Here is a 26,892-nt window from a genome sequence, read left to right as displayed (position 1 = left end):
AAAAGGAAGATTTCAAATGGGACACCAGTATCTCACTGCCCTTTGCAGAGAGGACATAGAGAAACAGTCTCTCATCTCACTTCTGAGATCAGCTCTTGGTCCACTTCATAGACAAAGCCTGTTTGTCACTGGGCAATATGCACAGTATTGCAGTTTATCCTATATATATATTTCAACGGTACAAATCTCAGTCCACTTCTGCCACTTTGCTGGGTCTGGCCAGCATGATGTGGTACCTTTCCCACTCTACTGCTCTCTGCACCGGGGGTAGTCCTAACCTGAAGTGCCAAACTACATGGGAGACACTGGCAGTAAGCTGCAGCTGCAGAGAGAGGTGTTGTTAGAGAACTGCCATAGACATCCTGCAGGATTTCTGGTTCCCAACTTGAGTGAGAAACATCAGAGGCACAGATGTCATCACCACTTGTCTTGTGGGGCTTTTTTTCCTCCCAATTTACCAAGTCTCTTCTCTTGATAGAGCCTCAGCTTGCAAGCACTCAGGCATGTCTCAGCCTTAACCAAGGCATTAAGCCACCTGGGCTGGAGAAGACTAAATTATTAGCTAGGGTATAATCAAGATGGAGAGCCCCTGACAGCTACCTACTGCTCACAAAGGCATAACCTGTGGAGCTGGAGGGGGGCTACTCCTTGCCAGAGGAGGGTAAGCTTGCAGAGATCCCATCAGCTTTGTAGAATCATAGAACAGATTGACTTGGAAAAGGACCTCTCAGATCATCCAATCCAGCCATCAACCTAAGACCACCCTGACCATTAAACCAGGTCCCAAAGCACCATGGCTCCATGCTGTTTGAATACCTCCAGGGATGGTGACTCCACCACCTCCCATGGCACCTCCTGGTGTCCCTTGTAGAATCATAGAACCAACCAGGTTGAAAGAGACCTCCAAGATCATCCAGTCCAACCTAGCACCCAGCCCTGTCCAGTCACCTCAACCATGGCACCAAGTGCCTCATCCAGTAGGACCTCCTTGAGCTGTCGTACCGCACACAGACATCGTCTGCATTCAGCTGAGGGAAATCTGTGTCACTGCCTTAGCTGGAATGATGTTCATCTGTCCAAAGTGATCATCTCTCCAAAGTGATCATCTGTCCCATGGCCTGCCAGTGGTGCTTATAGGGAGAAGAAACATCAGAAAGTCAAAATATAAAAAAAGCCAGCTTCAAAATTCTCATCTCCAAGTCAGGAGTTAGTAACACAAAGTGACAGAGTGAAGAGCCTGCCTTTCATAGAGAGATTTGATGTGATGTGTTCTGCTTTATTAAGGAAATCTGCTTGGCATTCTGTGGCAGAGGAACTAATTGGGTCCATAGTGAGTGCATAAATCAGGGTTGCCTTCTGCAGCACCACTAATTTATGCACATGGAGGTCTGCAAACGTTCTGGGCATCTTTGGAGGATGTGTGCAGCCTTTTGGTGCCTTTAAAACATGGCCTAATGACTAGAGGATGCCAGTGGATGTGGATCTTCTTCCCAGTGTGTGCCCATGCAATTGTGCAGTAGGTAAAGCATTAGGCGCTGGGTGAGGTGTGTGAGATAAAGAGTGTTTAAAGCTCCCTGCTGCTCTCTGTTTATCAGACCTGACCAGATAATTCACAACGTCTAATTATTGGGCTAATTTAGCACAATTTCCTTAGAGCAGTGTTTGGTGATTAATATCTTATCTCCTGTTTTCATAAATGAATCAGTGCATGTTTCTCTCCATGAAGATAGGGAGGAAAGCACTGAGACATGAAAAGGTATGGACAAGGGGGGTGACATCAGTATTTTTTTCATTCTCATTATAATAATGGGAGAAATGGTCCTTGAGTTAGTTACACAGGTCATGCCAGTGAGGACAAAAGGATGCTGAGCATTCAGTGCTCCTGGAATCCTGAAATAGGAGACCAGACAGAAGGTCAGTGGCTCATTTTTGCAAGAAGCCAGGGTAAGAAATCCCAGTCTGTGCTTCCCTGAGTAACAAGAAGCAGAGAGCAGGCAATCATGGGCTTGGAAATGATTTCTAAGACTGAGTCCACCCAGCAACCTAAGACCACCATGGCCACACCATTCTTGCACACCTCCAGTGGTGGGGACTCCGCCACCTCCCTGGGCAGCCTGTGCCAGTCCCTGACTGGAGAAAAAATGTTCCTAATCTCCAACTGAAACCTCTCCTAGTACAATTTCAGGCCATTTTCTCTTGCTCTATCACCTGATACTAAAGAGAAGAGACCAAAGTGAGATTTCCCCTTAAAAGGACAAGAAAGGAAGACAGGGAAACATGTTTTGCATCCTGCCACATTACTGTGGCACCTCCAGTGATGGGGACTCCACCACCTCCCTGGGCAGCCTGTGCCAGTCCCTGACTGGAGGAAAAACTGTTCCTAATCTCCAACCTAAACCTCCCCTAGCATAATTGTAGGCCACTTTCTCTTGCTCTATCACCTGATACTAAAGAGAAGAGACCAAAGTGAATGATTTCCCCTTAAAAGCATGAGAAGGGAAGACAGGGAAACATGTTTTGCATCCTGCCACGTTTCTGTGGGAAGGGAGCATGTGTCCAAGGCCCTTCTGGGTTCCTGGGACTGCACACTTGAGACTCTCCCCAATTTCTCTACAAGCTGAAATGCATCAAATCTGTTATGAACATCAAAAGTCAACCTCTGATACAAGTTATCCATCAGCAGAGTAGATGGACCAGTTAGTGAGTCTATCAGTAAATTTGGTGTTTTCCAGACCTCTGATCCATGAGGAAAGGCAGAATGCCTTGGATTTTAGCTTGTGGGCCAGAGGTATGTAAAACAGGGCTTCAGTTGCACCAGGAGAGACTCACATTTGATTATTAGGGGAATGATGATCTTAGAGACCTCTCCCAACAAAAAAACCCTATCATTCTGTAAGAGGAAGAGTGGTGGAAGTGAGTTTGAAACGTGGGTCTGTGCCTGTGGATGGAGCGTGGGGTGGATAACCACTGCCAGGAGTGCCTTCAGCGCTAGCATTTGTAATGAAGATTTAAGGTCTCTTAAAGTCCTGCCTTCTGCAATACTTCAGGAGAACCAGACCATGTCTTGAAGGAATGGCAGCTGTCTGGCAGCAGGCTGTGTGGGGAAATCAGCTGAGAAAGGCTTACAGCTTGACTGGGTTTCAATCAGAAAGGCTTTGGAGTCCAGAAATGATAAGGTGGAATTTAAGCGTGGCGTGCGTGTGAGGAGGACTGGACTGATGGATGCTGGGGCCAAAGCAGAGGATCTCTCTTTATTTCCATTTAAGAGGGATGAAATTTTAATTCTTGGCTTTATTTTTCCTCCCCTTGAGAGGGTCTGGAGCCTTTTAAAACAGACTTCAGTCCTTTCGTTGGAGCTAGATCTCTCTCTTCTCAGCTCTGTGGAGTGCTTCAGCTCCATTAAGACAGTAAATAAAATATATAAGCATAGGCAAACTGTGGAAACCTAAGCTTCCAGCTCTTGGGAGAGTGGTTTGCAGGGGCAGCAAGCACCATAGCCTAGCAGTATATGATCCAGCTCAGTTATCTTCCCCTTTCTTGAAGCCCCTCTTCACAGCAGCAGGAAGGAATTCAATGTTGGACAATCCTCAGGAAAGAGCTAATAGTGATAGGCTTGCAGGATGTCAGGGGAGAGCAGGACCATACAGTCTAGCTCAGGTCACACAGCAACACATCTAGACAGGCCTTAAAGATCTCCAGAGAAGGAGATAGGACAAGGGGGAAGGATTTAAGTGGCAATAAGGCAAATTTCGACAGGAGATTAGGAAGAAATTCTTTCCAGTGAGAGTGGGGAGACAGTGGAGCAGGTTGTCCAGGGAGGCTGTGGATGCCTCATCCCTGGAGCTGTTCAGAGCCAGGTTGGATGAGGTCTTGAGCAACCTAGGCTAGGGGAAGGTATCCCTGCCCATGGTTGGAAGTGAGTGAGCTTTAAGGTCCCTTCCAAACCAAACCGTTCCATGAGTGTGAATGTAATGCCTTTGGAGGAGAAGGGCTTGGGGTCGTCAGTGTGTTGCTCCAGTTACCAGCTCGTCTTGATACTTCTCCTGCCAACATCTTTGAAGGGAGGAAGCAGCAACCATTGATCACTTAAAGGTACTTTCCTGAGGTAGAAATTAGATGAGAGCCAGGAGCTGAGGCCAGGCACAGTGCAAATACTGCCAAGTTGGCATTCTTGCTGGGCTTTCAGCAGGGATGCACCAACTCTTCAGCACAGTCGTGGCTCAAGCATTTTTCCTGCCCAGCAGCAACACTGTAGATCTATTTGGTGCTTCAACATTTGGAGCTCTGAGGCAGGCTTCTCACTAGACTGAAGTTTTGGGATCTGAAGTGGGGAGTTAAGTGGGACATTGTCCTTTGAACAAGAAAATGCCTTAGGTCTGCAGAGGTCTTTTTCAATAGCACATCTAGAAGATAGCCTTTAATTAAAGGAGTTTCAGGGGGATGAAATAAACCCACCTATAAAATGAGTAAGTGCTCACAGTGTTTTTCATTTAATCAATAGCTGTGTTGCCAGTGATTGCCAAAAAAATAGCACCTCTTCCATACACCATTTTAATCAGAACTGTTTTTATTTCTCTCTCTTTTTTTTTTTTTCTTCTCCTTTCCTGGCACGGGGATGGAAAAATATACTGATTAATTAATTTCTATTCCTGGAATGAGACAGCCTCCCAGCAGAGCTCATCTGAACAGCTTGGTGGCATGGCAATATGCAGTAAAAATGTAAGTGGTCCCCAAGTTCGTGTCGCCAGACCCAAGGCAAAACCCTCCAACCTGTGCTGGAGCTGATTAATGAGTGGGTCTGGGCCAAAAGAACAAGTGGCAGAACTTGCAGTGCTGGGGGGAGCCTGATGGTGCTTTTGATGCATTGGGCTTATTGAACTGCTGGGGTTTTTTTGGCCTAGCTGAGGGCTATTTTATGCCTTTTTATATGAGCAGTTTTAATGTTCAGGCTGTTTTAAAGATCTTTGCTTTTTTGATTTGCATCTCAGCTTGGGCTCCTGCAGTCTGTCCTTGCTCAGCAAGCAGGATGCTGCTTTGTTGTGCCTGTGGGGATGCAGACTGTCCCCGATCAGCCAGGAAAGGTAACCAGCTTCCTTCTAGGAGGTATTGATGTACTAGTTGCATATAATTAGGAGTGTTAACAAGGGCATTATTGTGCTAATTATTATGCCTAATTGTGGAGGGGGGAGGAAAAGGAGATTTCATGGCCACTTTCTGCTAGACAGAACTTAGAAGCTTCCCAGAGACTAAATACATTAATTAATCTACCATGCTCACTTAAATTTAAGAATATGTTAGGGATATTTTCTGTTCCAGGGGAAAGAAAGGAAGAAAGAAGTGTATGTAACCTTTCTGGTGAAGCAACCCTCTTTAAATAAGTAAGACTGAACTAAAAATAATTACAGAAATGCTATTTTGAGGGCTGCTGTTAAGGAAATAGCCCAGCAAGCAGTTGGAGGAGAAGAGGATGTGAATTGAGCCATGGGGAGGAAGACTCTTAGAATCAGTCAGGGTTGGAAGGGACCACAAGGATCAGCCAGTTCCAGCCCTTCTGCCATGGGCAAGGACACCCTACCCTGGATCAGGCTGCCCAGAGTCTCATCCAGCCTGGCCTTAAACACCTCCAGCCATGGGGCCTCCACCATCTCCCTGGCCAACCCATTCCAGCCTCTCACCACCCTCATGGTGAGATCATACAACTCTCAAGCCCTGCAGCAGGCTGCCCAGAGAGGTTGTGGAGCCTCCTTGGAGAGATTCCAAACCCACCTGGCCACTGTGATCCTGGGCAAGCTGCTGTGTGTGCCCCTCCTTTAGCAGTGGAATTGGATTGGGTGGTCCTCAGAGGTCCCTTCCAACCCCTACCATGCTGGGATTCAGTGATGCTGTGAGCAATGAATTGCAGTGAGCCTGTCCCAGGTAGCAAAGTGGGTTTCTAGAGAGGCATGTAAATGAGAATCAATAATCACATAAACCTGTCCTATGTAGCTGAATTTTCTTGTGCTTTATCAGCCCAGAAACCCATTTTATTTGAAGGGGCTTTTTGTTTTCAGCAAATCACTCCTGATCTGGGACATAAAGGCAGCAGAGAGACTCACAACTGCCTGCTTTTCACTTATTAAGATCTTTTCAGACCTCCAACCACAATGAAAAGCACAACACGAGTTTCATTGGGGGTTGGTTTAGAGAATGGCATCAGGTTACCCAGAGCCTCAGCCTTAAACACCTCCAGGGTTCCACCACCTCCCTGGGCAGCCCCTTCCAGGCTCTCCCCACCTCCATGCTGAAGAACTTCTTCCTAATATCCAGTCTGAATGTCTCCATTTCCAGCTTTGTTCCATTCCCCTCAGTCCTGTCACTTCCTGACAGCCTAGAAAGTCCCTCCCCAGCTTTCCTGTGAAATGGAGTGGAAAAGAGGCAAGTTTGTTCCATGGGCTTTAGTGGCAAAACTTCTTTTGTGAAACTTTCAGGTAAAGAAGGGTAGTTTTGGAAGGACTTTGACTTAGTTTAAGAGGTGACCATTTCTAGAATAGAACAGGGCTGCAAATACCTAAGCAGCAACTCAGAGGAGGATAGTGGAATGCATGAAGCATCCCCCCCAGCTCCAGGCTGGGGGCTGTGTGGTCTTAACATATATTAAGAACCTCTGGATTATGATGCTGATTCTTTCCACTGCTCTCACTCCACAGGAGTAAATGGGCTTGTGTGGTGTCCTACTGGTAAAGTGCAGCAGCCTCACAGCTTTGGTGGGCATTCAGATGTAAATGTTATTGACTTCTAAAGCCATCCTAAACCAGTTGAGTGGTTTATCCCAACCAATCAAAGTAATTGCACTGACGTTCCATGCAACTGGGTTTACATGCTGAGAACTTTGGGTGGCCAAATCTGAGCATATTTCAGCAGTGCTTTTACTGGGCAGTCACAATTTGCTGCTAGCTCATTAAAATCAGTAGGTGGAAGTTATGGTCCATTGAGGGGGAGGTGAACTGTTAAGAACTTGCAGTGTGGGATTTGGTTACTACAAACTGTAACTCCAGTTTGCTGCTCTGTCTGTGATACAGATCACATGTTTATCACCCTGAAAGGAAGTCTTAGACAAGTGAGGGTTGGTCTCTTCTTACAAGTCCCACTTGATAGGAGGAGATGGCCTCAAGTTATGCCAGGGGAGGTAGGGATTAGACATTAGGTAAAACTTCTACACCTGAAGTGTTCTCAAAGACTGATACAGGCTGCCTAGGGTTGAATTTCCATCCCTGGATATATTTAAGAACCATCTAGATATGGTGCTCAATGATAGGGTGTAGTAGTGGCCCTGGTAGAGCCAGATAAGTGTTGGACTTGATGATCTGGAAAGGTCTTTTCCAACCATAGTGATAGTGACTGCACAGGCCCTATGAGGAGCAGCTGAAGGAGCTGAGGTTGTTCAGCCTGGAGGAGAGGAGGCTCAGAAGAGACCTCATTGCTCTCTACAACTGCCTGAAAAGTACCAGAGCCAATGGCATCCTGGGCTGGCTCAGGAGCAGTGTGGGCAGCAGGACAAGGGAGGTTCTTCTGCCCCTGTGCTCAGCACTGCTCAGGCCACACCTTGAGTGCTGTGCCCAGTTCTGGGCCACTTAATTCAAGAGAGATGTTGAGGTGCTGGAAGGTGTTTGGAGAAGGGCAGCAAGGCTGGGGAGGGGCCTGGAGCACAGCCCTGTGAGGAGAGGCTGAGGGAGCTGGGGGTGTGCAGCCTGCAGCAGAGGAGGCTCAGGGCAGAGCTCATTGCTGTCTGCAGCTACCTGCAGGGAGGCTGTAGCCAGGTGGGGTTGGGCTCTGCTGCCAGGCATCCAGCACCAGAAGAAGGGGACACAGCCTCAAGCTGTGCCAGGGCAGGTTCAGGCTGGATGTTGTTAGGAAGTTGTTGTCAGAGAGAGTGATTGGCATTGGAATGGGCTGCCCAGGGAGGTGGTGGAGTCACTGTCCTTGGAGGTGTTCAAGGCACTTAGTGCCATGGTCTAGTTAATTGGACAGGACTGGGTTCTAGGTTGCACTGGCTGAGCTTTGAGCTCTCTTCCAACCTGCTTGATTCTATGATTTCTGCTTCAAGTTTATTTGCACAAGAATTCCATCCCAGCTGGCCTAGTTCAGAGTTCCAACAGCTGATTCACTGGATGGGAACTTGGGAATGCTTCCATTTAAGTATGAACTTGGAGAAGCAGCACTGAATAGTTAAGCAAGCTACTTGGGGTCTGGCTTTGCCCATGTGCTCCCCTTTTAGCCCTGTCAAAATTGCTTGTTTCTGAGAAATCATCACTGTGTATTATGGAGCATTACAGAGAAATCACACAGTCAAGAATATCTCATGCACCAACCAGCTCAGGAGTTGAGCACTCCAATCAGTTGACTCAAATATTCATTAGGAGAGCAAAACCCTGCTGATTGTAATGAGGATTTGTCTGCATAAGGCTTTTGTGACTGGGTCTCAAGTGGTACTTCTGCCTTCTGGAGAGTGTTTCAGCATCTTTGCTCTGAGATAATCTTTCCTAAAAGTAATGCAAATTGCTCTTGGAGCCTCATTCAGAAATGCTGGTAGTTTTCCACTGGGTCAAATGAGCATTGGATCAAGACATAAAACTTCATCCTGAAAAACCTTAGAACATGAATTTCTCTTTTGCTTGCCTGCACATCAGATGTTGTCTCAGATTCATGCAGGGTTAATTCACCATGGTGGCAATTCTTGGAAGGGTGCAGGGTTAATTAACCACAACAGCAATGAGTCACTAAGATCATCTGAAAACTCAGCCCTGGTCCTGAAAGCCATTCAGGAGAAGCTCATTTTGCAGAATGTGGAGTTGCTTCTCATTGAGTCTTGGAGTGAAACCTTGCACAGAGAAAGGGAGACTGCAGTGAACTCATTTGTTGCTTGACTGAGAAATGCTGTCACTTAAAAGGCCCACAGGCTGCCAACAGAAGGGTTTTGTGCAAGCTCTAGACTCTGTTTTCTTTCTTTCTTTCTTTCTGTCAAAAAGGCTTTGAATAAATCTTCACTTTTTTCTTTATGTCAAATCTGCAATTTTTCTGGAAGTTCTTCTGGAGTGAACTTACTCAGAGTTCTTATCACTGGGGAAGTTATTGCTTAAAGCATGGGGGTAAGAGGATGGGGCCAGCCTCTTGCAAGGGGCAATAGGATCATAGAATCAGGGTTGGAAGGGGCCACTAGGATCATTAGTTCCAGCCCCCCTGTCATGGGCAGGGACATCTCACACTAGATCAGGCTGCCCACAGCCTCATCCATCCTGGCCTTAAACACCTCCAGGGATGAGGCTTTCACTACCTCCCTGGGCAACCCCTTCCAGGCTCTTGCCACCCTCATGGGGAAGAATTTCTTCCTAACATCCGGTCTGAATGTCCTCATTTCCAGCTTTGTTCCATTCCTCCCAGTCCTGTCACTACCTGACAGCCTAAAGAGTCCCTCCCCAGCTTTCTTTTAGGCCCCCTTCAGATACTGAAAGGCCACAGTAAGGTCACCTCAGAGCCCTTTCCTCATCTCCCATGAGGGCATCTGATGTCCCATGGACACCAAATATCCTAGGGTAGGAGAACAAACCCCTCTCCATCATGACTTTTACTTCACAGCTGAAGCCAACTTCTTCCTAACACCCAATCTGAGTCTACCCATTTGCTTGGTTCCATTCCTCTGAGTCCTATCACAGAACTAATCAGTTTGGAAAAGACCTTCAGGATTATCAAGTCCAACCTAGTACCTAATGAACTAAACCATGGCACTAACTGCCTCATCCAGTGACTTCACCACCTCCTTTGCAGCTCATTCCAGTCCCTGACCACTCTCTCAGTGAAAAACTTCTTCCTAATGTCAAATTTAAACCTCCCCAGCCTCAGCTTGAGGCCATTCCCCTTCTGACTCCAATTGCTACCTGACATCCTAAAAAGTCCCTCCCCATCTTTCTTGTAGGCCACATTAAGATACTGAAAGGCCACAATAAAGTCATCTCAGAGCTTTATCAAGTTCCACCTAAACATAAGGCAAACATTTGCTGTGAGGGTGCTGGAGGCATGGAGCAGGCTGCCCAGAGAGGTTGTGGAATCTCCTCCTCTGGGGAGCTTCCAAATCCAGCTGGTCATTGTGACCCTGGCCAAGCTGCTGTGGGTGCCCTGCTTTGGGAGAAGGACTAGACATGGTCATCTTTGGAGATCTCTTCCACCCCCTGCTAGTCTGTGATCTTCTCTGTTTAGTTAGTCACTGCTGCAGCAATGTAGTCTTCAAGTGAAGGGTGAACCCCTGGAGAATAGATCCGAAACGCTGATGGTATAAATGATAATTAAAGCTAATTAGAAAGTTGGAATGCAGATGGAATAAACCAGGGGAGGTGAAATTGGGGGAGGGGGGTGGTGTATTTTTTTTCCTGTGGGTTTTTGTTTGGTTGCTTTTTTTGAGTGTGTGTGTGTTTGTTTTTCTGTTGTTGTTTTGGTTTTTGGTTGTTGTTGTTTTGGGTTTTTTGAACCATTGACAAACCCAGTGAAGTTTAAGGTCTAGAAAAGGACAGGAATGAGCAAATGTTCTTGTCACATCTGTAGCACAGTGTTGGAAAGTAGTGCCCTGGGGCACTTAACATGAGGGTGGTGGAACACTGGAAGAGGTTGCCCAGGGAGATGGTTGAGACCCCATCCTTGGAGATCAGAATCGATCATGTTGGAAGAGACCTCCAAGCTCATCCAGTCCAAACTAGCACCCAGCCCTGGCCAATCAACCAGACCATGGCATTAAGTGCCCCAGCCAGGCTGCTCTTGAACACTTCCAGGGACAGCAACTCCACCACCTTCCTTGGCAGCCCACTCCAAGGGTAAATCAAGGTCAGGCTTGACAAGGCTCTGAGCAACCTGCTCTAGTTGCAGATGTCCCTGCTTGCTGCAGAGGGAGTTGGACTGGGTGACCTTTGGAGATCTCTTCCTATCCAACCCATTCTATGGTGGTAATACTCACAATACCAATCTGCTTTTTGTGACAGGGAGTGTGGGGATGGTGGTGGTCTCTGCCTTAGCTTGGAAAGGGAAAAGTTGGCACTGTGCAGCTGTACTGCATCTCACAAGCCTTGGTAATGAAATGGAGCTTGGTTTAACAGCTCCTGGTGTACAGGGTTAACCCACCTGGGGGAGTGATCTTGAACCTGACTCCAGGTGGTCTTGATCCCTCCCCAGGGGTGGATCTGAACACTCCCAGGTGATTGTGGCTATCCCACTCCCCCTTGCTAAGATCCATAAAAGCAGGGGGACGTCTGTGCTCGCTCTCCCCTGCCTTCCTGCTCACCAGAACTCACCATTCCTATTTTCCCGCTGCTCTTCTCTTGCCACGTGGCCATCATCACCACAAGGTGCACAAAACTCATTGCCATCAAATCTGGTTGTATATTTCCATGTTTTGTGTCTTGTTTTCCCTTCCCTATAACTTTATAACTTCCTTACCTCATATACCTTGTATTTGTTAAACTCTTCTTCTTTCAACTTCCAAACCACAGTGAGATTATTTGGGTCTGCTTTACCTTTTCTCTCTCTCCACCTAATTCCTTTTCTTTTGGGGAAGAAGAGGGAAGAGCATCCTATAAATTGTTATTAGTTCTATATTTGGGTCTCTGGGAAACTTAAATTAGAACCAAGACACCTGGACAGATGTTGGTGTAATAATCAAATATACTTTGGAAGCCACACGTTGAGTAGCAAAACCAACTCTGTGCCAGGGAGCTGCATGGTCTTAAGAGTAAATGGAGTAGAAAATCACAGAGTGCTTTTTCTTACCCTGCTGAAACTCCTGCAAGACAGCAAACTTCTGACTTTTCAGTTGTCAGGTGCTGCTTATCCCCAGGAAGGAGCTGTCAATCCTGTGCCATTGAAATGTGCTGGATTTAAGTGGTGGCATTTGCCAAGGGGCTTTGCACTTGTTGTAACTGGTTTGAGAACGGTGGCAGACCTTAATTAGCTTGACACAAATTCATTAAAGAACTGGGCCAGAGTGCAACAGATCAGTGAATGAGAACCTGAAATATTGAGCTTGGGTAGAGAAGGGTGTTGCTAATCAAGTGTTGCTGATGAGCTTTCTCCAAAGGAAAGATGCTTTTGCGAGTTGCCTCCAGGTTCTTGCTCTGGCAGACTGTTGGGCACACGTGAGCAAAAAGACATACTGAAGTAGATGCTAAAATGAACAATAATTAAGGAACTCTCTGTCTTTATTGGCTTTGCAAGGAGGTAGAGTGTCAGGATGTGATACTTAATTATTTAATAGTCTACAACGACATGAAGGGAGGCTGTAGCCAGGTGGGGTTGGGCTCTGCTGCCAGGCACCCAGCAACAGAACAAGGGGACACAGACTCAAGTTGTGCCAGGGGAGGTCTAGGCTGGATGTTGTTAGGAAGTTGTTGTCAGAGAGAGTGATTGGCATTGGAATGGGCTGCCCAGGGAGGTGGTGGAGTGGCTGTGCCTGGAGGTGTTGAAGCCAAGCCTGGCTGGGGCACTTGGTGCCATGGTCTGGTTGATTGGACAGGTCGGGGTGCTAGGTTGGGCTGGATGAGCTTGGAGCTCTCTTCCAGCCTGGTTGATTGTACGATTGTGCAAACCCAGATCTCAGTACTTCAGTTCCCCTCTTTTCCCCTTTTGACACTTGCAGTTTGGTTCAATCCTTCTCCAATAACAATGCACTGCTTAGAATGGCTTAGAATTAGTGAAAACAAATCACTGTGGGGTTGGTCCAAACCCCAGTAAAGTCAGTTCAAAGGCAATGGGATTTATACCATAGGTCCTAGTTTTAGGTACTTAATAGGATGAGACATTCTGAAGTGGTGTTGAGAATTCAGCAGTGCTAAAGCTGTAAATTATGGAAGAGCAGTGCAACTTTGCTTATTTCTTTTTTTTTCTAACCATGTGTAGCAGAACTCAATTGCAAGTCATGATCTGAGTTGTTTTCAAAGTCCTTAATACCCTTTTTATCGGTTCTTTCAGTCATTACACACTTGTCATCTCTTAAAAGTGCTCAAAAGTCACTTTAATCCTGTGTTTTATGCAAAAAAAAATCAAGGGCTGGTGTTTGTCAGTATTTATTTAATCCTCAGAGAGCTTACAAATTAAATCAATGTAATTGCACATTGGTTAAGCACTGTTAAATCTTCTGCAAGCCTTGGTCAAGGTTTCTTAAATGTTGTGACGTCTTTGCCCTGTCTTTTTGCACCATAAAGCTTCAAAATTCTTCTCTCTGAGGTGGATTGTTGAGTGCTGGGCTCCACAGGACTGGTTTGAGGTGAATCTTGTAGAGTAGAGGTGTAGGTTGGACTTGTTGATAGTGAGGGGCTTTGCAACCTGCATGTTTCTGTGATTCTGTGGCTGTGAGTGTTGCCCTTGTCTGATCAGAGGAGACTGACCTCAGTGGAGAGCAGCCAGGCAGAGAGGGAGCTGGGGGTGCTGGGAGAGAGGAGCTGAAGAGGAGGCAGCAGTGCCCAGGTGGGCAGCAGAGCCAATGGCATCCTGGGCTGGCTCAGGAGCAGTGTGGGCAGCAGGACAAGGGAGGTTCTTCTACCCCTGTGCTCAGCACTGCTCAGGCCACCCCTGCAGTGCTGTGTCCAGTGCTGGGCTCCTCCATTGCAGAGAGATGTTGAGGTGCTGGAAGGTGTCCACAGGAGGGCGACAAAGCTGGGGAGGGGCCTGGAGCACAGCCCTGTGAGGAGAGGCTGAGGGAGCTGGGGGGGTGCAGCCTGCAGCAGAGGAGGCTCAGGGCAGAGCTCATTGCTGCCTGCAGCTGCCTGCAGGGAGGCTGTAGCCAGGTGGGGTTGGGCTCTGCTGCCAGGCAGCCAGCAACAGAAGAAGGGGACACAGTTTCAAGCTGTGCCTGGGTAGGTCTAGGCTGGATGTTGTTAGGAAGTTGTTGTCAGAGAGAGTGATTGGCACTGGAATGGGCTGCCCAGGGAGGTGGTGGAGTGGCTGTGACTGGAGGTGTTGAAGCCAAGCCTGGCTGGGGCACTTAGTGCCATCCATGGTCTGGTTGGTTGGCCAGGGCTGGGTGCTAGGTTGGACTGGCTGAGCTTGGAGCTCTCTTCCAACCTGGCTGATTCTATGATTCTATTCTGTGATCATTTTGGGCTGTGTCAGTGTGCTGGAGTCTTTGCTGAAGCAATCAAAACTTCCATCAGGCCTAGTGTGTACTGTTTCTTGGGGCTTAATGTTGAAACAGGAGGGGGTTTAGCCATTTTGAGCTTTACTTTTGGCTGTCTGCTAAACCTGTGGCATTAAGGGACTGAAATGTTTCTTTGCTACTCGTTTTTAACACTAATGCCTGGAAATGGCTGCAATTCCCTGATAGGTTTCAAGGGAAATGCAAGGTATTAAAACCAAGCAAAATAAATACCCAGCAATAAAGCAAAAGGACTCTCCTTTTAGTTCTGTGTAACACCAAAGTGTCCATTTGAAAATGCCAGCTGCTGGACCAAGAATTTTATCACCCCAAATTGTTTGAACTGATTTCATTTGTTGAGGGCTCAGGAAGCATTTGTATGAAGAAGGAAAGAAAAAAAAAAAGAGCTGACCTGTGTCTAAAAGCTTTCTGGGAAATGTGATGCTTTTCCATGATATTAAATACCTTTTAGGAGGGATGACTGCATGCCAAAAATGTTTGTCCCTTCAGTGCTTTAAAAGGCTCAGCATGCAGTGTGTTTTATTCTATTTGTATATATGCATCCCTGCTGCTGCTGCTGCTGCTTCAAGCACATCTATTTACATTGGTAAATCACTCCAAGGCTTGGAGCACTCCACAAAGCTTCTCATTTTTTTAGTGCCCATCAGTTAGAAAAGAGTCTTCTTTGCTTTTTTTAATGCTAATTATCTTGGATGCTGCTTACCTTTTTTGTGTGGTTGTTTTTATTAGTTACAGAAATGCATTTGAAGTGGTTTTAAAATGAAATATTCATATATTTTCTTTTAAACTTGTAGTCCTCCAGTCTGCTGCATCCACATCTTCATTAAAACTCATTTGGGTAGAAATGGTATTGTAGCAGAATTCAGCTCAGAGCACTAATTACACCTAAAAGCTTTGGTTACTCTCAATGTTGAAGTGCTTGTTAAAGCCAGACCCGTGCCCAATCATTGTCATTAGCATGGATATTATTAATGAACATGAAAGTTGATTTCAAGGAAGCTCTGACTCAGGGGAAGATAGATCCCTGAGAAGAGAAATGAAAAAGCTGAGGTTAAAATGCTCAGAATCATAGAATTGTCAAGGTTGGAAGGGGCCTCAAGGATCATCCAGTTCCAATCCCCTGCTCTGAGCAGGGACACTTTCCACTTGGATCAGGTTGCCCAGAGCCACATCCAGCCTGGCCTTAAATTCTAAGGATGAGGCTTCCACCACCTCTTTGGGCAGTCTGTTCCAGGGTCTCACCACTCTCATGCTGAAGAACTTCTTCCTAACACCCAGTCTGAATCATGGAATCATAGAACCAGCCAGGTTGGCAGAGAGCTCCAAGCTCATCCAGTCCAACCCAGCACCCAGCCCTATCCAGTCAACCAGACCATGGCACTAAGTGCCCCAGCCAAGCTTGGCTTCAACACCTCCAGGCACAGCCACTCCACCACCTCCCTGGGCAGCCCATTCCAGTGCCAATCACTCTCTCTGACAACAACTTCCTAACAACATCCAGCCTGAACCTGCCCTGGCACAGCTTGAGGCTGTGTCCCCTTGTTCTGGTGCTGGCTGCCTGGCAGCAGAGCCCAACCCCACCTGGCTACAGCCTCCCTTCAGGGAGCTGCAGGCAGCAATGAGCTCTGCCCTGAGCCTCCTCTGCTGCAGGCTGCACCCCCCCAGCTCCCTCAGCCTCTCCTCACAGGGCTGTGCTCCAGGTCCCTCCCCAGCCTTGCTGCCCTTCTCTGGACACCTTCCAGCACCTCAACATCTCTCTTGACTGGAGGAGCCCAGAACTGGACACAGCACTCCAGGGGTGGCCTGAGCAGTGCTGAGCACAGGGGCAGAAGAACCTCCCTTGTCCTGCTGCCCACACTGCTCCTGAGCCAGCCCAGGATGCCATTGGCTCTGCTGCCCACCTGGGCACTGCTGCCTCCTCTTCAGCTCCTCTCTGCCAGCACCCCCAGCTCCCTCTCTGCCTGGCTGCTCTCAGCCACTCTGTCCCCAGCCTGTAGTGCTGCTTGGGGTTGTTGTGGCCAAAGTGCAGAACCCTGCACTTGGCCCTGTTAAATCTCATCCCCTTGGCCTCTCCTCATTTCCAGCTTTGTTCCATTCCCCCCAGTCCTATCACTGCCTGTTGGCAGTAAGCTCCCTTCAGAGACTGCAAGGCCACAACAAGGTCTCCTCAGTGAGGAGGATCAACAAATGGATGTTGGAGAGGACTTTTTTTAGGAGGCTTTGTCTTGCAGAATTAGCAAGTTGGATGATAAGGACAAAACGTTTTTCCTGGGATGAGTAGCATGTGTAGGTTAGTCATATTTTTTTCCCCACGTGTACTTGGGATATGTGGAGTCTTCCATTGCAGTTTGGGCTGAGTAGTGCAGCAGGTTTGTAGCATGGTGTGTTTGCTTTCATTTCCACTTAAGAGGCAACAAAAAGAAACAGTCCACATTTTTTTGTGTATATGCACACACAGAGTAACCACTGAGCTATGCAGAGCAGTTGGTTGGGCTTGACACAGCTGTAGCAAGCCAAGAAGCAGTGCAAGTTTTGTGCCTGTTGTGCAGTAAATCCTTAGGAGCTTGTTGCAAATGCTTTGTATGGGCACCTACAAAGAAAGCTGGGGAGGGACTTTTCAGGCTGTCAGGGAGTGACAGGACTGGGGGGGATGGAGCAAAGCTGGAGGTGGGGAGAGTCAGCCTGGAGGTGAGAAGGAAGTTGAGACTGAGAGTGGTGAGAGGCTGGAATGGGTTGCCCAGGGAGGTGTTTAAGGCCAGGCTGGCTGAGGCTGTGGCCAGCCTGCTCTAGGGTAGGGTGTCCCTGGGAATGGCAGGGGGGTTGGAACTGACTGCTCCTTGTGGTCCTTCCAACCCTGACTGATTCTCTGGTGCTATAATATGGAAGCAAAGAGTCCTCTCACTCTTATTAGTGCTTCCTTTATTATTCCAGCAAAACAAACTCTCAGATGTGGGTTTGGCTTTGGCTTTGGCTTCCTGGTGGGGGTTTGGTTTGGTTCTTTTCTTGTTCCCTTCAAATCAAACCAAAGATGATGGGGTTTCATTTTTCCCCTCATGAGCAGCTATTGCCACTCCACACTAGGCAAATCTCCATCCTGCATTTCAGTATTTCTGTTTCCCTCTTCATTTTGGTGAGCAGCAGGGTTGGATTCCTGAAAGAATCAGCTACAAAAGCTCTTTTGAAGTGCCTTTATGCTTTTTATCCAAGTGAATAAAAGTTGATAGTTAAGGTCAGGAGGGTCCTGTGAAGCTGAGCATGAACTAGAGGAAGGAAGCAGATGCATCTTTACGGTGCTCTAAAGTAAAATCTTTGTAAACAAGCCCTAATTAGTCAGGGAACAAACCCAAAATCTATCTCAATTTAGGATGCCAGGCTTTCTCTGAGCTGTTTTTTGGTGAATAATCCACTTGGTGCATTTATTAACCTATAAATACATTTTTATATATCCTGATGACATTTCAGTGTTTTATTAACCACAATAAATGCCAGGGAAAATTGAATTAAGAAAGCTTGTAATGTGCTTTACTACTGGCTTTAAAATTTTGCTGAGCTGTAAATGGTCCTGCTTTATCTCAAGAATAAATCTGTTTGAAGTCTACAGGGGTTATATTTTTTCCCCACCGTTGCCACAGGCCCTGACCTTTTTGTTGATAGCTTTTTTTTTTCCCCTAACAGTCTCACCTGTGTCTTCTTAAATCATTTTTATTTGGTAGAAACTTGATTATCTGTCTTGAGTCATAGTCCCACGGAGAGAGGGGAAGACATTTAGGAGGGGTGGGCCAAAATATCTTTTAGTACTGCAAGAGGGAGAGCTTGGGGGATGATGGACAAAGCTCAACAGGAGCCAGCAGTGTGCACTTGCAGCCCAGAAAGCCAAGCAGAGCCTGGGCTGCAGCAGCAGAAATGTGGCCAGCAGGGCCAGGGAGGTGATTCTCCCCCTCTGCTGTGCTCTGCTGAGAATCCACCTGGAGTCCTGCATCCAGTTCTGGAGCCCCTGTTAGAAGACGGATGTGGAGATGCTGGAGTGTGTCCAGAGCAGGGCCATGAGGATGAGCAGAGAGTAGGAGCAGCTCTGCTGTGAGCACAGACTGACAGAGTTGGGGCTATGCAGTCTGGAGCAGAGGAGGCTCCCAGGTGACCTTCTTGTGGCCTTGCAGTATCTGAATGGGGCTACAGTGCCAGGACTTGGGGGGGATGGAGGTGGGGAGAGTCAGCCTGGAGGTGAGGAGGAAGTTGTTCAGCATGAGAGTGATGAGAGCCTGGAATGGGTTGCCCAGGGAGGTCCTTGAGGTCCCATTCCTGGAAGTATTTAAGGCCAAGATGGATGAGGCTGTGGCCAACCTGATCTAGGGTGTCACTGGGCATGGCAGGGGGGTTGGAGCTGGCTGATCCTTGTGCTCCCTTCCGACCCTGATTCTATGATTCTGAAGTTTTAAGAGCTTGGAGGATGCTGGACAAAGATGTAACCAACCTGATGCCACAAATAGAATTTCCTTCTGTTCATAGAATCCTGGAATGGCTCTGGTTGGAAGGTACCTCAGAGATCATCTACTCCAACCTGCCTGCCATGGGCAGGGACACCTCTCCACTAAGCTCGGCTGCTCATGGCCTCATCCAACTTGACCTTGCGAGCATCTTCAGGGAGGTGATCCATGTGCTAGATTGTGTGCTTCTGCTCTGGCAGACTTTATGATCTCCTTGGTTCCCTTCCAACCCCTAATATTCTGTGATCCTGTGAGGAGACATCCACAGCCTCCCTGGGCTGCCTCTTCCAGAGTCTCAGCACCCTCCTATGTAAGGATTTCTCCCTAACATCCAGTTTAACTCTTCCTCAGATTCAAACCATTCTCTTTTGTCTTATCATTAGACATCCTTATTAAAAGTCCCTCTGCAGCCTTCCTGTAGGCTCCCTTCAGATATTGGGAGGCAGCTGTATGATGATTTCAACTTCAAAAAAGGTCCTAGGTTCCCCCAAAATGTGAAAAGGCAAAAAAAAAACCCAAACCCAAAACCTTATTTCAAAAGGTAAGTTGCTTCCAGATGAGAAATGTCTTTTCCTTTGCAGAATAAAATACATGGGATGGCAGAATGGTTTTGGTTGGAACAGGCCTTAAAGATCATCTAGTTCCAACCACATCCTATGAGAAGGGCCACCCTACAAGACCAGGCTGCTCAAAACCCCAACCAACCTGCTTTTGAACAATTCCAGGTTTGGACCCTCCAGCTTGGGCAGCCTGTCCCAGGGTCTCACTGCTGTCATGGGAAAGAATCAGATAGAATCACAGAATCAGCCAGGTTGGAAGAGACCTCCAAGCTCATCCAGTCTAACCTAGCACCCAGCCCTGGCCAATCAACCAGACCATGGCACTAAGTGCCTCTTCCAGTCTCTTCTTGAACACCTCCAGGGACATCAACTCCACCTCCCTGGGCAGCCCATTCCAATGCCAGTCACTCTCTCTGTGAAGAGCTTCCTCCTAACATCCAGCCTACACATTCCCCTGGCACAGCTTTAGACTGTGTCCCCTTGTTCTATTGCTGGTTGACTGGGAGAAGAGACCAACCCCACCTGGCTACAGCCTCCCTTCAGGTAGCTGTAGCCAGCAATGAGCTCTGCCCTGAGCCTCCTCTGCTACAGGCTGCACACCCCCAGCTCCCTCAGCCTCTCCTCATAGGGTTTGTGTTCCAGGCCTGTCACCAGCTTCGTCACCCTTCTCTGGACACCTTCCAGCACCTCAGCATCTAGGTGGGAAAATATTGAGAAGCTCTTAGCAGCCCAATTCATATAGGCATGTCAGCTGCAGGAGAGTCTTGAGTCTCTTTGATTCAGCCTAAGAACCTGGATTATCTTTGTATGGATGTAAGCAAGCACTAAGGAATGACAGGAAAATAGCACTGGTGTGTTCTGGGTGCTTTATTTCTGGCTGAAGAGGAGGCTGGCTGCAGAGAGCTGCATCTGTCATCTTGGTTTCTGGTGAGCACACGTGAACTCCTTAGCCTAAAATATGTTTTTATCTTGTCTTGGTTTATGTTTTCTTCTGGGAAGTGCTGTAAGTGTGATCAGCTTATTTGTGTTTGAAGCTCTTTTGCTCCTCAGCAGGCCAGTTCAGCAAGGAAATAACCTTCCTTTCTGGCACGGGCGTAAAGCGTCCATCGCTCAGCCGCGCCGTGAGTAATGCCCTCTACCATTCCTAATGCTTTTATGTGGGCATTTGTCTCCAAGAAAGAGTCAGCATTGACCACTTGCTCACTGCTTTGCTGCAGAAAGCAAACAGCAGCTGAATTTTCCTGTCACATTCTCATTTCCAGTGTTTCTCAGAGTGATGCCTAGCAAGGCTTGCCCCACGCTTTGCGTTCCTCTTTGTCTTTCTCCAGACGTTGGTATGGGCGATGCTCGCTGGCCTTGCTGTGCTGAACAGCAGGGCATCTTCAGAGCAGTGCTGTGTTCCCCTCCTTATGCAGTGGGAAGATAAGGCAGGACCAGTGTGATTCCAGTTTGCTGGATGTATGCATATTCTGATCTTGGCATGAGATTGCTCTGGAGATAGCTGAATGGCCTTTTTCAATCTGAACCACAGATTCTTCTCTAGCAGGAGAATTTAGAATCATAGGATCTGTCATGGTTAGAAGGGGCCACAAGCATCATCCAGTTCCAACTCCCCTGCCATGGGCAGGGACACCTCACACTAGAGCAGGCTGGCCAGAGCCCCTTCCACCCTGGTCTTGAACACCTCCAGGGATGAGGCTTCCACCACTTCCCTTTGCAACTCCTTCCAGGCTCTCCCCACCCTCCTGCTTCTTGCTAACATTCAGTCTGAATCCTCCCATTTCCAGCTTTGTTCCATTCCCCCCAGTCCTATCACTGCCTGACAGCCTAAAAAGTCCCTCCCCACTTTTCTTTAAGCCCCCTTAAGATAATGAAAGGTCTCAATAAGGTCACTTTGGAGCCTTCTCCTCCCCAGACTGAGCAGCCTCAACTCCCTCAGTCTCCTTACAGCAAAGCAGCTTCAGCCCTCTGCTCATCCTTGTGCCCTTTCTCTGGACAACTTCCAGCACATCCATAGCCCTCTTGTAACAGGAAGAAGTTCTTTACTGTGAGAGGTGGTGGAACACTGGAACAGGCTGCCCAGGAACTCTGCTCATCTTCACAGCTCTTCTCTGGACACCTTCCAGCACATCCATAGCCCTCTTGTAACAGGAAGAAGTTCTTCATTATGAGAGTTGGTGGAACAGGCTGCCCAGGAAGATGGTGAAGACCCCAACCCTGAAGATGTTCAAGGTCAGGCTTGATGGAGCTCTGAGTAACATCTCATTGCAGATGTCCCTGCTTTCTGCAGGGGGGGTTGGACTAGGTGACCTTTTAAAGGCCCCTTCCAGCCCAAGGCACTTGATGATTCCTTGAAACCCCACCACCAAAATTGCATCCAAGTCCTCTAAACGCTGCTGCAGGCTGGCATTCAACACCAACATTTCAAAACAAGATGTAAAGGGCTTAAAAGGGGGAAAAAATCATCTTGAAGGTCAGAGCAGCTGAAATGGAAGTACTTCAAGTCTGCTAAGCTGTGGTGGTATTTTATGAACTGTAGCTTTGTGTGCCTGGGTCACAGTTTTCTATCACTGATCACTGTTATCCTACATCATTTCACTTCTATAAAGCTTGGTGCTCACCTGCACTACCTGCTGCTGGAAAACAGACAAAGTGAAGGGATTCAGCAGCATACCCATCTCTGTAAGTGAGGGCAGAGATCACAGCAAACCTGTGCACAGATGGCCTACTGTGCAGTCCAGCTGAGCTCATCAAATGCTTTATCTTCCATCAGGTACTTAGAATACTTAAACCCAAAAATGTTTTGGCCAAATCCAAACTACCTTGGTTAGAAATGCCTACTTTCCTTTGTTGTCACTTTGATCTTGTCTCTTCTTCCTTGAGTGCTGTGTCCAGTCCTGGGCTCCTCAATTCAAGACAGATCTTGAGATACTGGACCATGTCCAGAGAAGGGCAATGAAGCTGGTGAGGGACCTGGAGCACAGCCCTGTGAGGAGAGGCTGAGGGAGCTGGGGGTGTTTAGTCTGCAGAAGAGGAGGGTCAGGACAGAGCTCATTGTTGTCTGGAAGTACCTGAAGGGAGGCTGTAGCCAGGTGGGGCTGGTGCAACCAGCAACAGAAGAAGGGGACACAGTTTCAAGCTGTGCCAGGGCAGGTCTAGGCTGGATGTTAGGAGGAAGTGGTTGTCAGAGAGAGTGATTGGCATTGGAATGGGCTGCCCAGGGAGGTGGTGGAGTGGCCGTGGCTGGAGGTGTTGCAGCCAAGCCTGGCTGGAGCACTTAGTGCCATGGTCTGGTTGACTGGACAGGGCTGGGTGCTAGGTTGGGCTGGATGAACTTGGAGCTCTCTTCCAACCTGCTTGATTCTGTGATTCCATGATTCAGTCTCCTTCTGCAAAGACATTGGAGCAAAATGGGGGGCAGTCTGTTCCCCTGTCTAACCCGGGATAGGACAAGAGGAAACAGTCTTGGAAGTGCAGTGAAGCTGGTAAAGGGTCTGGAGGCCAAATCTTGCACGAAGCAGTTGAGGGAAGTAGGGTTCTTTGTTGTGTAGAAAATGAGGCTGAGGGAAGACTTTCTCGCACTCTGCCTGGAAGGGGGTTGGAGCCAGGTGGGGGTCAGTCCCTTGTCCCAAGGAACAACCAATAGACAAGAGGAAATAACCTCAGATTGTGTGAAGGGAACTTTAAGTTTGACATAAGGAGCAATTTCTTCCCCAAAAAGACTGCCAAGGCCTGGAGTAGGCTGCCCAGGGCAGTGATGGAATCCTCTTTCCTGGAGGGGTTTCAAAGCCGTGTAGATGTCATGCTGAGGGGACATGGCTTAGTAGTGGACCTGGCAGTGCTGAGCTAACAGATGATCTTAAAGTTCTTTTCCAACTGCAACCATTCCATGATTCTTCCTCCTCCAATCTATAATTATTTATGCTCTGAAACAGAAAGTATGTACCAAGACAAGTACAAGTGTACAGCTGCTACTTGAGTCCTGAAATCCATGGAACGTTTATTGAGCTGCAGCCTAATTAGCAATGCTGCTGGCATGACTGCTGGGCCCAGTGCAGACTGCTTGATCTTCCCTTGCAGGTTTGAGCACTGTAGCTGAAAGCAGCAGGAAAGGCTGATAAACAGATTCCAGCATGTGCTGCAGAGGGGTTTCAGAAGCCACTGACTAGCACAGGCCATTGGAATGCTTTACAGCTGACTTTACTTGATTTAATATCTGTGCAGGGAGGCTTCGTGTTCCTCTGTGTAAGTCACTTGGGTTGCAGGTAACAAGCTAGGGATAAGTGTTCATAAGTAGAATAGTATTCATAAAGCTGTTGAAGATTTGCTGCTGTCTTATAAGGGCTTGTTAAAATACCACCCTGATGTCTGGAGTTGTTGAAATCACCCTGCCCTTGGCGTTAGGGACTTGGTGATACTTTGACCGTGGCAGGGCAGCCACCTTCTGACCTGAGAATCATAGATTCAGGCAGGGTTGGAAGGGACCACAAGGATCAGCCAGTTCCAACCTCCCTAACCATGGGCAGGGACACTCTACCCTAGAGCAGGCTGGCCAGAGCCTCATCTAGCCTGGCCTTAAACACCTCCAGGCATGGGGCCTCAACCACCTCCCTGGGCAACTCCTTCCAGGCTCTCATCACTCTCTCAGCTCTTTCAGTCTGTGCTCACAGCAGAGCTGCTGCAGCCCTCTGAGCATCCTCCTGGCCCTGCTCTGGACACACTCCAGCATCTCCACATCCCTCTTGTCCCAGGGGCTCCAGAACTGGATGCAGTACTCCAGGTGGGGTCTCACCCGAGCAGAGCAGAGGGGGAAGATCAACTCCCTGGCTCTGCTGGCCACACTTCTGCTGCTGCAGCCCAGGCTCTGGATGGCTTTCCAGGCTGCAAATGCACACTGCTGGCTCCTGTTGAGCTTCTCATCCACCAGCACCCCCAAGTCCCTCTCCTCAGGGCTGTTCTCCAGCCACCAACTGCCCAGCCTGGATTGGTGCTGTGTGGTTTTGATGCACAACAGTGATGTGGTGAGGGTGGATGACAGTATGTTGTGCTCAGCCTCTTAGACAAATTTGCCATCCCCTTAACTGAGTTCTCTGGAAAGATCTAATTCTTATTTCCAGTTAAGCATAACCTCAGAACTGTATCACAGCAGAAGAGACTGATTGTTAAAAACCAAAATAAAAAGCATCCTCCCTTAAAATAGCAAAGAAATCTACCTGGACTTGATGACAAGAAGGGATTGCTCCTGGCTTTCACACTGTCCCAAACTCACCGTGTTGTAGCTGGAAGGAGTTCTGAGCAGCTTGAAGGCAGAACCATGGAGGGTATTGTTAGTAATAAATTATCTAGTTTGAGTTGAAATGCTCTTAGCTCTAATCATCTGCTTAATATTAATGTTCACTCTTTGGTTTGTACTGACAAATGTGCTCCACCCAAGGGCTCATTCAGGTGTTTTAGCTTTGCAGGAGTTTGCTGTGCATTTTTTAGTGTGCAAGTTAACCTCTTCATGCTGATTTGCTTAATAACCTGGCCAGCTGCCTCCTCTTCACAGTGCACAAATCTCAGCAGTCAGAAATAACCTGAGAAATCCTGGCAAAGCAGAGAGTCAGTTGTTGGATTTGTGGTTGTGTAGGTTGGAAAGGTCTTGTGGTGTGGGTATGGAGCTCAGGGTAGGGAATGCATCTCTGAAGATGAAGTTGGCTGATGAAGTTTGGGCAGCTTCACCCCTGTCAGCAAGTCTGCTGACACTCAATTGAATGGCAAACCAGCAAGGGATTTGGAGCATCTATTTCCCCTGGAGCTGCTGTGCTTTGGCTCTTTGGTGTTCTACTTTGCTAATGAAGGGCCACAGTTTACCTGGAAATCCATGAGTCCCCAGGACTAAGCTTGGGCTCAGTTTGAAGTTGTAGAAGTGCTGATGGTGCATTAAAACATCCATTTTCCCTCTGTTTAGTGACTGGCATGCCAGGGAATAGCTCTGCTGCCCAGCCAGGCTTAGCAAATGGCTTTGGAGCTAGGCTCATCCCACACATCTCTGGAGAACGTTAAAACTTTCTTTTGCTGTGTCAGAGCTCCCAGCAGACCACCACTTCATTTGCTGCTTTTTCTGCAAAGTAAAGGGCTGAAGAAATCACAGAGACTGGGAGATTTCAGAGCAACTAATCAAAGAATGATAGGGGTTGGAAGGCACCTCTGGAGATCCATCTAGCTTGACCTCCCTGCCAGAGTAGGTTCACCTAGAACAGGTTGCGAATTACTTCAGAGAGGAAGATTCCATCACCTCTCTGGGCTCCATCATCCTTAAATTAAATGAGTCCCTCCCAGATGTTGATCTGTTAGAGGGTAGGAGAGCCCTGCAGAGGGACCTGGCCAGGCTGGATGGGTGGGCAGAGGCCAATGGGATGAGATGGAACAAGGCCAAGTACAGGGTTCTGCACTTTAGCCACAACAACCCCAAGCAGCACTAAGGCTGGGGACAGAGTGGCTGAGAGCAGCCAGGCAGAGAGGGAGCTGGGGGTGCTGGCAGAGAGGGAGCTGGGGGTGCTGGCAGAGAGGAGCTGAAGAGGAGGCAGCAGTGCCCAGGTGGGCAGCAGAGCCAATGGCATCCTGGGCTGGCTCAGGAGCAGTGTGGGCAGCAGGACAAGGGAGGTTCTTGTGCCCCTGTGCTCAGCACTGCTCAGGCCACCCCTGGAGTGCTGTGTCCAGTTCTGGGCTCCTGAATTCAAGAGAGATGTTGAGGTGCTGGAAGGTGTCCACAGGAGGGCGACAAAGCTGGGGAGGGGCCTGGAGCACAGCCCTTTGAGGAGAGGCTGAGGGAGCTGGGGGTGTGCAGCCTGCAGCAGAGGAGGCTCAGGGCAGAGCTCATTGCTGTCTACAGCTACCGGAAGGGAGGCTGTAGCCAGGTGGGGTTGGGCTCTGCTGCCAGGCAGCCAGCAACAGAAGAAGGGGACACAGTTTCAAGCTGTGCCTGGGTAGGTCTAGGCTGGATGTTGTTAGGAAGTTGTTGTCAGAGAGAGTGATTGGCATTGGAATGGGCTGCCCAGGGAGGTGGTGGAGTGGCTGTGACTTGGAGGTGTTGAAGCCAAGCCTGGCTGGGGCACTTAGTGCCATGGTCTGGTTGACTGGATAGGGCTGGGTGCTAGGTTGGACTGGATGAGCTTGGAGGTCTCTTCCAACCTGGTTGCTTCTATGACTATAAGGTTTACCCCAGTGGATAAATTCTGATTGATTATGGTTGATTCTGTGATTATAAGGCTTACCCCAGTGGATAAATTATGATTGATTATAGTTGATTCTATGATTATAGTGTTTACCCCAATGGATAAATTATGAGTCCCCCTTTTTTTTGATTACCTTGAGTATGATGCATGAAGAAGCTACTTTGTCAGGTGACATTCTGGTGTAGGGCATCATCTGGTATTTGTCCCATAAATAATATTGTGAAACAACTTTATCTTTTCAACTCTTATCTATCCAATTAGGCATCTGGCCTCTGAAGCTGGGCTAGCCCCATGTGCTGAGCCTGGGATGCTTGGAGAAGGCAGCCTGAGTTGAAAATGTTTGAGAGCTCAATTTGTCCCCTAAATGACTGCAGAGCAAGATAAATAATGCCTGTATGCATATGTCACTGGCACTTAGGCATCTGCATGTCAGCGTTGATACAGTGGGGGGCTTCCAGTGGTTT

At 48.1% G+C, this 26,892-nt stretch overlaps 1 protein-coding gene across 2 annotated transcripts in view; it reads left to right on the top strand.

The window, feature by feature from the left end:
• Window positions 1-26,892, top strand: part of LOC135182285 (contactin-4) — a 434,616-nt gene that overhangs the window by 71,772 nt on the left and 335,952 nt on the right. The window lies entirely within an intron of this gene.

This window comes from Pogoniulus pusillus, chromosome 16 (genome assembly GCF_015220805.1).
Source record: "Pogoniulus pusillus isolate bPogPus1 chromosome 16, bPogPus1.pri, whole genome shotgun sequence".
NCBI lineage: Eukaryota > Metazoa > Chordata > Aves > Piciformes > Lybiidae > Pogoniulus > Pogoniulus pusillus.
The sequence above is the reverse complement of the archived record's forward strand: the minus strand, read 5'-3'. Positions and strand labels throughout refer to the sequence as shown.